Source organism: Monodelphis domestica, chromosome 8, assembly GCF_027887165.1.
Source record: "Monodelphis domestica isolate mMonDom1 chromosome 8, mMonDom1.pri, whole genome shotgun sequence".
Classification (NCBI taxonomy): Eukaryota; Metazoa; Chordata; class Mammalia; order Didelphimorphia; family Didelphidae; genus Monodelphis; species Monodelphis domestica.
Window position 1 is genome coordinate 163,102,075 of NC_077234.1, and position 14,276 is coordinate 163,116,350.

Below are 14,276 nucleotides of genomic sequence, written 5' to 3' on the forward strand. Positions count from 1 at the left end.
TAAAGGTATTTCAATAGAATTGGCTTCCTATATATTGTATTTTATTTATTGGGGCATCTAGTTAGTTCAGTGGCTAGAACTCTATGCCTGGAGTTAGGAAAACCTGGGTTCAAATTTGACTTCAGACACTTCATAGCTGTGTGATCCTGGCAAGCCACTTAACCTCTATTTGCCTCAATTCCTTCATCTATAAAATGGAGATTATAATAGCATCTATCTCCTGAGGTTGTTGAGGATCAAATGAGCTAATTATTGTACAGTGCTTAGCATACAGTGTTATTTAAATGTTAGCTATTATTATTTAAATCAGTTAAAAACATTATCCTGAAAAGAGGAATATAGATTTTACCAGATTACCGAAGGGGTCTATGACACACACAAAAAAGTTAATAATCTTTGCTCTATCATGAGCAAGGTCTCCACCACAGAAGTCCACAGGAGCCACATCCATTATCATTAAATGACTATGTAAGAGTGTGTTCAAAACCACACCCCTCCATTTTAGCCCTGCTACATTAATAAGCAAATCAATAAATCATAGATAGGTTTTAGAATAAGTATGAAAAGTCTTAGTAAGTCCTTTGATGAGATGATATAATGCCAGACAGGAAGTTTATTCCACGTGGCTGATTTTTGTCACATCCTCTGGGTCCTTTATAAAAGTACTAAATTAGCCAGAATCTAGGAGTTTCATCACGAGAAGAACCAGTTTGAGACGTTGAACAAATCTAACATTTCAGTAAGCTCTCTGAAAAGGAACTACTTAGGGGGAAAGAAGAAGTCTTGACTTCCACCTGGACTAAGGTTTCCTTTCTGACTCTACTCTTTCACTGAGGACCTTGCAAGCTTTGAGGGGGCTGAAGGACTGAAGACTTCCCACTGAATTTCCATCAGCATCCTAGCATCAATGACCCCTCAGCAGCAATGGGTGGTAAGCCATATCTGCATCAAGAGCCAAGTACAAAGCAATAGGTGACACAGTAGAAAGAGCACCAGACCTGGAGTTAGGAGGATGTGGATTTAAATCTGACCTCATATGTTTCCTAGCTATGTGACCTTAGGCGACCCCAATTGCATTTTTAAGAGCCCCTACTAGTCTTCTGTCTTAGAGCTGATACAAACACAGAAGGTAAGGGTTAAAAAAAATGCACCAAGGACAAACTAGAACTAATATGCTTAAGGGGAATTTACTGAACACCCCATAATTGGGAAAACAAGGCTTCTAGCAACCAGGAGGCATGCGTTACCACTTTGTCCCATTGTTATAAAGCTTGTGCCCACTTCCCCCTGGATTCTATTTGTATTTGTGCAAAAGTGGGTCACAGATTTTCAGTGGAATGTTTTGCATCAACTGCTCTTCTTCCACTACCTTAATAAATAATCCTTCCTTTCTCAAAGCTACTTGAGATTTGCTGACTAGAATAACTCTCACCTGATAAATGTGAGGGGGAAGCACACATTTTAAAAGATACTTCAACTCCTTGGGGATATCCTTAGATCCCTGAGGGGGAGGTATAGCTTACCACACTCTAAAAGAATAAATCCAGGATCTGACTACAGCTATTTGACAACACTTCCCTCTAGTTTATTATGTTACATTTTCCTCCTCCCTTCTTTTTGTTCCAAATAAGATCATGATCTCTACCTAGGACCCTCATGATCCTTGCATGACTATGCTAGTGTCTCCCAGAGGGCCTGGGTTCAAATCATGAGAAGACCAAGAGTGTAAAAATCATATGGGAACAAAAAGAAAACAAAAAAAAAACCTTCATTGAATGAGGATGAGTTCCCATTTCTAGTAGCAAGTGAAAGACCCGCTAGAGACTCTGCAAAATGACAACCATTCAGGGAATCTTCAGGCATCATTGACTAGATCCAGATAAGAAAAAGCCTTAACTAGTCTAATTAAAGTGATCTTTTTATGCATTTTTTATACCCTAGGATATGCAATCTAGAGACTCATTTAGGCTTTTGGGTAAGTATACCGTTAAGAGATTTCTCCTGTCCAGATTTATGTCACTATCCAGCTGGCAGGCTTGTAAAGATAATTTTAGGGTTGTGACTTAACGTAAATTAATTTTGGTCACCAGGGAATATGCCAAATAAAATACCCAAGTCAGCTTGGAAATTTATGGTGGTTTAATTAATATAGAGGGAAAGAATTAAGAAGAGAGAGGGAAAGGTATAGGATTTCTCTCACTTGGCCTGTGCCAGGGGGAGTTCAAAGTCCTCTGCCATGAGGTCTTTGAAGAGAGGTTTTTTCTAAGAGGATGGTGTTTGGAAGGTAAAGGAGGAAAGAATCAGCCTTAACTTTGAGAGAGCTCAGAGAAGATGCCTCACATGAACTCGGTTACTAGGCTTCTTCCAGTATGGTATCAAGGAAAACTCACCACTAACCCAGACAATAGCTGCCGCCACACCAAGATGCCAAAAGGCTCAGCATGCTGCCACCAGCCACCTTTCTGCCGCCAAAAAAGGCCGGAGAGAAGTAATGCGAAATATATAGACGGTTTTTACATCATTTTCCTGTGTCTTACATGTACCAATGGTAGCTTAAGCTTGACTTAGGGAAGCCCAGGGGGCTGTCAGTTGTTTCTGATTTGTCATTTGCTAGCACCTGTCTGTCATAGGCCATCCTCTTAAATACTTAATCCTTAAGTATGGGTATAGACATTCCTGTCTTTGTTAGACTAAGTAGGGTGGAATAATCTAAAGTTCACAATCCCCCCTGATGATGATTGGGAGACTGGTCTCCCAAATTGATCACTAAACATAATCATCCTGCACCTCCAAATTTTCTAACTGCAGTTGCATACATAATATCACCTTCTAAGAGGAAATTACAATAGTTAGATAGAAGAAAGACAGACAGCAAAACCACACTGGAGCTTCCAGGTCTGTATTAAAGAGTACACCTAGTTTACATTGTTATTCTGTTGGCTTAGAAAGTGTAGTGGGAGTATCAGGAATACCCCAAAGAGTTAAAAAACTTTCCCCTAGAATGGTGAGATGCTTTTTGGACATCCACCTATACAAGCTAAACCTTTCTCCCCTGCATATGCATCATTATTAGGGGGAGATACTACTATTGCTTCCTATATACAGGAATTACAAAACAAACTGCGTGAACATCATGAATCTGGAGCTGCAGTACAAGCCAGACCACTAGAATTTTAGGAGACAAAGTGTATATTAAGAATTTCCAGCATACTTGAGCAACTCAGTCTTCCTGGTAAGGGCCATTCCAAATATTGTTAACTAATTCAACATCTATAAAGATTGGAGAAGAGGACTGTTGGATTCATTGCTCACATGTGAAGAGAGCATGTTCTGTTGAGACTGATTGACTCTATCCTATAACATGAATTGGCGATAATAATACATTGACAAGTGGATGCTGTTTTTCAGGAACACATTGAATTCCTGATTTTTTCTCCTTTTTTTATTATTGCTTTTCTTTTATTTTGATTAGAACATTTTATTTTTTCCCCTTTTTTCTCATTTCTTGTACTAAAGGCACATACAATTAATATTATTTTTTTGTAGTAATATAAGTTTAATATATATACACTTGCTATAATATCAATGCATACCCATAAAGCTTTAAACTATGGGAACCTGCCATGTATTGATAAAATGTTATGGGACTGTGATTAATGTTTGTGTCTGATTCCAGGAAATGGGATAAAAACAAGGAGCACAGACTGAACCTGAATAGTGCCAAAAAAGAGCACACAGGAAAAACTAGTGTGAGACTTGAGGTTGTGATGCTTGACATATGTTAAGTCCTAGGACTTCCTTGTATCTACACTCTTTGTGAAGTACTCAGACAAGTACCAAAATTTGACTATCATTCTGGCTCCCCATATCCCTGAGAATGACAAAAATCAGACCAGGAAATGACATTTCTGTATCAAAATAGAATTCTAGTTCCTTTCCTTCTTATAGTATGGCAACTTCCTGTAGTCTTGGCTGCAAATGAGTAAGTGAAATATTACTGCATTCTGTCCTACAGACTTGTGGGATAGAAACTACTTTAAATTGGACCTATACAAGGGCCTGTTAGAAATTTATTAAACCCAAATAAGGGCCTATTTTGAATTTTTTTCTTTCTTTCTATTTTTTTCCTTTTCTTATGTTTTTTTCTTTCTTTCTATTTTTTCCTTTTCTTATGTTTTTTTCTTTTCTTTTGATAATTGACCCATACACCCCCACAACACAACATGGCATCCTGAGATGAACTGTATGTTTTTTAACACCCACTTCGGGGGGGGGGGGTTGTATTTTAATAAAAATCAAAGATTTTGAATTTTATTCAAGAAAGATATTCAAGGAAGAAGGTTGCTAACTCCTAAATCCAGAGAATGAACTGTTGCAGAAAGATGCCAGAAACCCACACTACATCAAGAAGATCCAGAACAAACTTTGGGTGTGGTTGATTGAACTGAAGTTTGATTGAACATTTATTTGTAAATGTACACTTTTATGCCAAGGGGACTGCCCCTAATTTGACTTTTTGTCAATGGGCCTAGCAAAACATTGGTTTTGCTTTCTCTCTTTTCTATTTCTCCCTAACTGTTGTAATTTTCTCTTAGAAATTGAATATTGTATACATCTGTAGGTAGAAGTGCTTTAGGACTACAAGATGATTATGTTAAATGATCAATGGGGAGACTAGTCTCCCAATGATCATCAGGGGGGATTGTGAATTTTAAAACGACTCCACTCTACTCAGACCATACTTTAGAAGATTTGATTTAGCTATCTCCTGATTGTAACAATGAAAACACTCTCTTTGACAGAATCAGGAATGTCTTGTAGTACTTTACATTACTCCACCCTACTTAGACATACTTTAGGGGAAGATAAAGTTGTAATCTCCTAATTGACCAATGAAGGTACTTAGTTCTCACCTTATAGTGAAGCTAGAACATTAAGCTAAGTCTATTTTTAGACCTTAATTCAAAAGGTTGTTAAGTACCTATAAAGGTTAAATTAATCACAAAAAGGTCAAGTAACTCACAAAAGGTGAGCTTAACAAAGAAGTGTGAAGTAGCTCAAAAGATATAATCTAACCAGAGAAGGTGGGAACTAAAATGTGGACAGTACCAGAGAAAATCTAATTAAAGAAGGTGAGAACTAAAGAATGGGCAGTCCTGGAGAAAAATGTCTGCTGTGATTGGCAGACATGAAAATTTAGGGGAGGTGACACAAGAGAAATGTAGCATACCAGGCAATTATAGGACTCCTGTGGGGGATCGCTATAAGAAAAGATCTTTAAAAGGAAGTCTAGATGAGCAGCCAGAGGCAGTAAGGTGAGTTCAGAGAAGGAACTGAGCCTGGAGCATCTCCCTCAGACAGCATCCTTGCCAAAAAAGGCCAGAGAGAGGAAGTGACACAAAATATATAGACGGTTTTTATATCATTTTCCTGAGTCTTACATGTACCAATGGTAGCTTAAGCTTGACTTAGGACAGCCCAGGGGGCTGTCAGTTGTTTCTGATTTATCATTTGCTAGCACCTGTCTGTCATAGGCCATCCTCCTAAATACTTAATCCTTAAGTATGTGTGTAGGCATTCCCGTTTTTGTTAGACTAAGTAGGGTGGAGTAATCTAAAGTTCACAGGCTTCACATTTCTGCTGACAAGTCTATAGTTGTGATATACCTGGAAATGGAGAAAGGCCTTTTATTCAACATGTATTTCTTTTTTTAATGCATTCCTATATAAAATCTGAAAAATTTTTTTTCCTATTATAGGGCACTAGAAGATTGCAAAAGGGATTAGGAAAGGCTTCATGTAGGATGTGGTATTTAATTTAAGTCTTGAAAGAAGTATAGAATTTTATGAGTGGGAAGTGAGGACAAGGTGCTTTCTAGGCACAAGGGATGACCAGTGCAAAGGCACCTAGATGGGAAATTGAGTGCCATGTGTGACTAGCCAGAAGACTAGTTTGGCTATATAAGCCAAGTTGTAGTTTAATTTGCCTTTCTGATCCATTCCAAGTCTGACTTTTCCCTGGATTTGATCTTTTTATTCAGAAAGAAAAAAGGGTCTAAAGGTACAAATGTGACTGCATCAGAAGCTTATCAAAGAGCTCAGACTTTAAAAGGATATATAAAAAGCATAGAAACAAGGGAATATAATTCAGTACCAAAAGAAAAAGAAAAAGACAATCCTTGAAGAATAGCATCTGCAACAAGAATGAACTGATGCTTAAAATAAGGACTAAAAATATCCCCAAATGGCTTTCTGAAATTATTTTATGGCAAAAGGAGTAATAAGAAAGAGATAGGACTACTACTGGGATTAGATGGGACAAAAAGGGATGATGAGGAGAGTATATTTATTTAATTAATATTTTATTTAATTTTAGCAATCTAGAAAAATTATTTTTGGTAAAGGAAATATAGAACCAATTCGAAGCACAAGATAAGTGAAGAGATAGGTAAGAGAGAATCTGGGGGCACCTAGGTGGCTCAATGGCTGATTGCCAGGTCTAGAGATGGGAGGACCTGGGTTTAAATCTGACCTCAGATACTTTCCAGCTGTGTGACCCTGGACAAGTCACTTAACCACTTTTGCCAGTCCTTGCTCTTCTGTCTAAGAGTTGATACTAGGACAGAAAATAAAGGGGGGGGGAGGGGGAAGAGACAGAGAGAGAATGAGTCTGACTGCCCCCAATGAGTTTAAGTTACCTGATACAAATTATATTGCATTGTACTGAAGAAATCTGAGGAGGTTATATGTGAACTACAGTAGGTATTTCTTAAGGAATTACAGAAAGAACAATAGAAGTGCCCTAGGACTAGAAATAAACATGTCTATTTTGAAAACAAGGAAAATTATAAGCTAGTGAACTTGACTTTGATTATTGTAAAAAACCTAGAATCTACAATTAAAGTTATAGTTTGTAAGTAATTGGAAAGAAAAGCATAATCAATATGAGCCAGTATTAGTTAATTAAAATAAATCATGCCCTTGCTGTGCTGACACAAACCCGACTGCTAGAGAGGATAAGTCTAATGGATGACTTCAGTTCAGGACTTCTGAGCTCCAATCAGGAGAATTAAAACCAATTAGGCACTGGCACAAAGTTGGGTGCCAACAGGAGACACCAGGATTCAAGGCCACCAGGCTCCCTATAGAGGGGCTGGTAAGGCAGCTCTGATCAAAAAGAAAACAGGTCTAAGGTTTTGGGGTGATGGACAGGGGTTTAGAAGATGCATGTGGCTGCTACATTTCCAACCTAAGGAAAACAGGAAGACCTGGTCTCCAAACGAACAACTAATCAAACAACAAAACAAACTGTCATTATTGTTTTTCCCCAGGGCAAGGATATTGTACCAATCATGTAATCACATTAAAGTCAGCATGGCATAGTGAATAAAGGGCCAACTTGTACATAGAAAGACCCAGATTGAAGTCATATCTCAATAAATGCTAGTCAAATATGACTCAGGGTGAAATAATTAAAGTATAGGACAGCTAAGTGGCAGTGGATAGAGCCCAGAACCTGGAGTCAGGAAGACCTGAGTTCAAAACTGGTCTGTGACCTTGGGATCCTGTTTGTATCAGTTCCTCGTCTGTAAAATGAGGTAGAGAAGGAAATGGCAAACCGTTCCAACATCTATCCCAAAAAATATCCCAAATGTGGCCATAAAGAGTCTGACACAACTAAAATGACTGAACAAAAATGACAACACAGAATTGAATAAGAAAGAGAAAATAGATTTGATTTCATTGGGGAAAGTGCAAATTTGATCCTAAGCTATAAGAAACTATTTCTTTAAACACAAATGCTATTCCAGTGACATTATATGGTTTCAAATCTTGGTAGCAACAATTCAATTTAATTCATCAAGCATTTATTAGATACCTACTATTTGCAAGTCACTATGCTGTGAAAAGACAAAAATGAAACTTCCCCTGCTCTTTAAGTGCTTATATTCTAATAGAGGATACAGAAAGAGTTGTTGTGAGGATCAAATGAGATAATGTATGTAAAAAAAGTTAGAAATCTTAAAGTGCTAAAAAATTACTTGTTATTTACACAGAAAAAAAAGAATTCAGTACAAACACAAGAATATGATGAGAGAAATATCAGTAACCAAGGAATTTGGGGAGGGGCAACACCTGAGCTGAGCTTTGTAAGAAGGTAAGGATTCTCAGAGGCAGAAGTGAAGAAGAAATGCATCCTACTGTAAAGGTGAAAATTAATGGTTGAACAATAATTTTATGGAATTATGTGGTCGCCAATATTTATTATATCTCGAGTCAGAAGTTTATTTACAAGTATTTATAGAAATGTGAGGGGGATAGCAAAGTTATCTATCCTATCAACCGAATTCTTTTGCTCCAGGTCTGTTTGTTCCAGGCAGAGATTAATTAGCTCTCAACCAGGAAGGCTGGTAGTGAGTAACCACACAGCCTCCTCCAAGATGAAAGCTAGTTTCTTCAGAAACTAGGAAAGGAGTCAGCCTTTCACTCACCAACAAAGTGGTCCAGGAATTAGAGTCCAAGTAGAAGTTGAGCTCCAAGCCCACAATCCAAGCTGCAGTCTCCAGTGAAGCTCCCTGGAAGACTATCTCCAGGAGACACTCTCTTCAGACTATCTTCTCAAGGACAATCTGCCTCAAGTCAAAGAATTTTGTGGCTTTTATAGTGGCTCCTTGTCCCTTCCCCTCTTCACAAGGGCCAATCACAGTTTCCAAATTTTCTAGTACCACCTGGGGGTGTAGTGTCTGTGGAACTGACTTCTCACCTTCTGAAGGTTAAGTTCTCATCTAAGGGTGTGAATTCTCAAAAATTCACCTTCTGGAGAGGTGAATACTCATCCTGGCTGATTGAGTTTCTGGGGGTGTGAATTCACTAAGTGGTTTGCAAGCTCCTCCACATAGTTCAAGCTTGTATTGATTCAATCCAAAGGTAGACAAAGGAAAGTTAATCCTGTCTTCACAATCTAGTGAGGTACTTAAGTTAGTGTTAACTCAGGTAGACAATAAAGAATTCTCTTTCACATTACCCATGGAAAACAACCTTTGCAAAGACAAGGAGATGGTCCTAAATGGATAACAGCAAGTAAGTCAAGTTCAATTGAACAGAAAGTGTGTAAAAAGGGGAAACATGAAACAAGACTAGAAAGGAGGATGAGAACGGTATTGTAGAAGACTTTAAGTACCAAGGAGAGAATTTTGTGTTTTATCTTAGAGGCAGTAGGGAGCCTCTGAAGATTTCTACACAGTAGAGTACCTTGAAACCTCAGTCTTAGAAATATTAATTTTGTAGCTTTGTAGGGGGTAGAGAAGAGAAAAAAAGTTAGAGGAAACAAAAAAGATAAAATGGGAGACTATTGAGAGTCCAATAATCCAGGAGAGAGATATTAAGGGTGTGAACTAAGATGGCAAACATGTCAATAGAAGGAAAGGAAAAGATGCAAGAGTAGAAGTGGTATCAACAAGAGTTGGCAATTGATTGCCTAAAGGAGAAGAGAGGAGTCTATAACAACTCCAGAATTTTGAATCTGAGTCACTAGAGGAAGGATGATGGTCTCAATGGAAAAACTGGGTAGCAAGAAGGGGGGATAGAATGTGGAGGTGTAAGGGAGATAATGAGTTTGATTCATCAAAAGTATTTGCTGATATGAGACTGCAATTCAAAATGAGACTAGAGTTAAGGAGAGAGGTTAGAGCTGGATATATCACTGGAATTCATTTGTGTAGAGATGATAATTGAACTCATAAGGGCAGTGGCATTACATAAAGAATATACAAAGATAGGAAAAGAAGCTCAAAGACAGAGCTTTGGCAAACATCCAAGGTTTATGGGTAGGAGATGAGTCTAAGAAACGATATAATTAGAGAGATTTAAAAAATAACAAAAATACAGTAGTATTGTAAAAGCTTAAGGGAAGAGAATATACAGAAAGGAGTGGCTGACTATGACAATAGTTGCAGATAAATCACGTGGGAGACAAGAGGTCTCATAAAATGTCATATGATTTAACAATTAAAATGATTTTAGTAGCCATTCAGTAAAATGTTATCATTATCACTTCCATTACCCCCACAATATTCCAGATTACAAGAAATTTAGGAATGATTAGAAGATGCCAGAGTTGACACATTTAAAATGCAGAATGAGACATGTTTTGTTTTTTTTTTTAACATAACCAGTGTGAGAAATTGGTGTGCATATTTGTTATCAGGGTTTTCTTTTTTTTTTTAATTCAATTTCAGGGGGATGGGAGTGAGCAGAGAAAATACTTATACAAATAAAAAAGGAGAACTTGGCAAAAGAAAAAATGAGAGATAATAAAATGAATATAATAGAATATTGACAATTTCTTTCCTAGATTCTATGACAGGGAGAAGTAATATAAGGTGATAGTCTGAGGTATTGACTAGGTCAAGTGAAGATTCTCTAAGGATGGAAGGCAGGTGAGTAGGCTTGTAAAAAGCAGGGAGGGAGCCAGTAAATAAAGATATTGGAGATGAGAGAAAAAGAGAGCCATTTAAGGGGTAGGTTCCTATAGGAAACAAGAGAAGTTAGGATCAAATGTACAAAAGTAGATGAATTGGCCTTCATGTGGAATGGCTACCTTTTGTTCAGAGACTTGAACCAAGTATGGTGGAAGAGGGAAGAAGTTCATGGAAGATCAGTTTTATGCTGTAGGAAAGTTGGAATAAAAGTCCTTGAAGGAAAGAGGCAGAATAAAGGTTTTGTAGAGGTCTTGAGGAAGGAAAGGAAGGCTTGATAGTCGGTGCACTACAGAAAGTCAACCATTCTAAAGATTCTTAACCAGGGATCCATGGACCCACAAGATCTCTTCAGAGAAATTGCAAAGAGTCCATAAACTTGAATGGGAAAACCATCTTTATTTTCACCAACCATTAGCTGAAATTTAGCATTTCCTTCAATTATTTTTAAAATGTTATTCTGAACTGTTGGAGTAGGTATGCTGGTGAAAACATATGATTTATCATTTGTTTAATTGGGTATGTGATTTGGGGTTTTGGTTTTTTAAGATTACTCTATTATAAAAATGAATAATACAGAAATATGTTTCATGAGATAATATATGTAACGATGCAGAAAAAATTAAAAATAAAAAATGTTTAAATATTAAAAAAAAAGAAATAGTGCAGGGAGTATGATGAGAGTCAACTGAGAAAAAATAAAAAGATTACTATGCAGCAATGAGCTGAGTTGCTCTTTTAACCCATGTATTCTAAAGCTTGTGTCAACTTCCCCTGGATTCTGTACATACTTGTGTGAAAGTGTGTTATAGATTGTTAGTGGAATGTTTTGTACCATCTTCCCTTATCCCAAAGCATTCACTTCCATCTAAAGTGAAAAACCTTCAGTTCAAAGAAAAGCAACCTTCCTTTATACTTCAGGCCTTCCATTTTCTGCCCTAAATGTGATGATTATGGCCAGCCAAGCCTCAACCCTGAATCACTCCCACCATTCCTTGACTTCAAGCCTATACATGTATTGCTGAATGAAAGCAGAGAAAATCATGTAACACATTTGACTACAAATTTACATTATATAACCTCAAATGGACTCTTACTGCTTCTAGGCAATCCCACTATATGCCCCTTATCAATTCACTATCCCACTCTTCACAGTAACTCTTCCAAATCCCTCCTCAAACTTCTCATAGGCCTCCCTCTCCCCCACTTTCTCAGAAGAGAACCATGTCTCATATTTTACAGAAAACTTGAAACCATTTACAATGAACTCCCTCTTTTCTTCTTTTCCTCATTTCCTCAGGTGTTTTCTGCCACTCTCTCTCCTCTTTCATTCCTGTCTTACATAATGAAATGACCTTACTCCTTACAGAGGCTAACCCCTCTACTTGCTCAATCTATCCCATTCTTTAGCATTTCAATTGCTCCCTCATTTTCCCATTCTTCCACTTGTTTTCAGTGACTCTTTTATTGGATTATTTCCTACTACCTGCAAACATGCCCATGTCTCCCCTATCTGATTAAACTCCTCACTTGATCCTATCTAATTATCATCCTGTTTCTCTTCTACCTTTTGTAGCTAGATTCCTTGAAAAGGTAGTCTAAAACAGGTCCCTCCACTTTCCTCTCATTCTCTTAACTGCTTACAATCTACTTCCAACATTATCATTCTGTTGAAACTACTCTCTCCAAAATAATTAATGATAATTTAATTTCCAAATTCAATGATCTTTTCTCATTCCCCTTGACCTTTCTGTAGCCTTTGATATTGTTGATCACTATCTCCTCTGTGACATTCTCTTTCTCTCTAGGATTTTGGAATACCACTCTCTCCTGGTTTTCCTTCTACTATCTGACCCCCTCCTTCTCTGTCTCCTTTGTTGGATACTCTTCTAGATCATGCATCTAACCTAAGTATCCCTGGTTTCTTTCTGGGACTCTTCTCATCTCTCTATGTTACTTTACTTGGTGAGCTCATCAGCTCCCATGGATTTAGTTACTGTTTCTAGGCGGATGATTTTCAAATTTACCTTTAGTGGTCCTGGAGGTAATAGGATGGGATCGGACTTATGTTTTTTAGGTGACTGAAGGGTGAGGAAAGGGGTAAACAATTTGAGTAATGATGTCATTTGGATTTTTACTTTATATAGAGAGAATTGGAATGAAGTCTCTCTCTTTCTCTCTCTCTCATAATGTTTTGGGAGGATAGGATTTAGGAATCTGAAGAAAAGATCTTAACAAAGGAGAAAAAAGAAGATGAAGTTTCAACAGGTGTTGCTCCCAAGTTTTATAATCTTCAGACAAGTTTACTTTATCCATCATGCTACCCTAAATAAAAATCTCTCTTTTAAAAAGTTCTGCACTTGTGTAAAGGGAATCAAAAAGAAAACCTCAACTTTGCTTAATTCTCTCAATGAGTTACTGAGAAAATTGGCAATTTATTGTATTTACTTGATACTTCCATGGATCTATGTTGTCATTGATTTACATGTTCATTACTAGTGCAGACTGTGAACTTCACATGCTTTCTTTCTTTCCTTTATTTTGATATTAAAAAACTTTAATGAGCTATAATTGGACAAGGTCAACTTCAGAGAAGAAAAAAATAAATAATCATAGCTGGCAATATAGCAGTTATCTCCATACAGAGAGAGCTGCTTAATTATGAGAAGAATGTTTCACTGGATTGCCACACAGACACAAATATTGCACTTTATAAATTTGTCTCAAATATATAGAACTTATGCAATACTCTATTCATGCCTTCTTTTACTGTGTAATTCTCATCCATGCTATTCCATACAGTCTCCATAGAAGATCTAATTAACCTCTGGAATAGAATCCTTTCTCTAGATCTTTTAATATTGGCACACTGCAGGACTTGGAGTCAGAAGGACCTGTGTCCTAGCTGTGTGTTCTGGTCATCACTTAACCTGCAAAATGGGGATAATAATAGCACCTTCCTCATAGGATTGTTGTGAGTATCAAACAAATCAATATATATGTAAAATGCTATATAAATGCTAATTATTATGGTTGTGATTGATATTTTTGTATGTCTTGGATCTCACTACCTCCTTTTTTTCTGATGATATATGTATCCTTGATCAAGTCCTTTATGCCACATCTTTCACAAAAGTCATTATTTGTAATATGTTGAAGCCTACTTATGCCCACTAAGTGACTTTCCATTAAGGTCACCCTTAACTATGATTCTTCTGAAATTATGATGTTCAAAGATTATAATTATTGAGTATCACTGAGAGAATATCAATGCTTCAGTGGAAGGTAACAACTGGAATTATTGATAGTAATGAACAATTTAACAAGCAACTATTAAGTAGAGTCATGGATTGAGGGTAGTACCTTAAGATTAGATTCTAGTCTAGTCATTGCCTCTCCAACACACTTGAAGTGATTAGTTCTAGGACCCATCCTTTTCCACTGAAAATTTCCATTCTGTTAAAAACCCATACGTTTTGTTTTCAAATCAATATACTGTGTACTGGTTCCAAGGCAGAAGAGTGATAAAGGCTAGGCAGAGGGGGGTTAAGTAACTTGCCCAGAGTCACATAGTTAGGAAGTGTCTGAGGTCATATTTCAACCAAGGATCTCCCATCTCTGGGCCTGGTTCTCAATCTGAGTCACCTAGTTATCCCTGATTAACATTTTCAAAGGGGAAACGTGAATATGTTTAACTCCAGGACTAAAAGGAGTAATACTGGAGAGAATGGAATTCTGAAATGCTATCCCAGATTCTTTTTTTTTTTTTCTATGCTCAAGTTTCCTATAAATATTATCT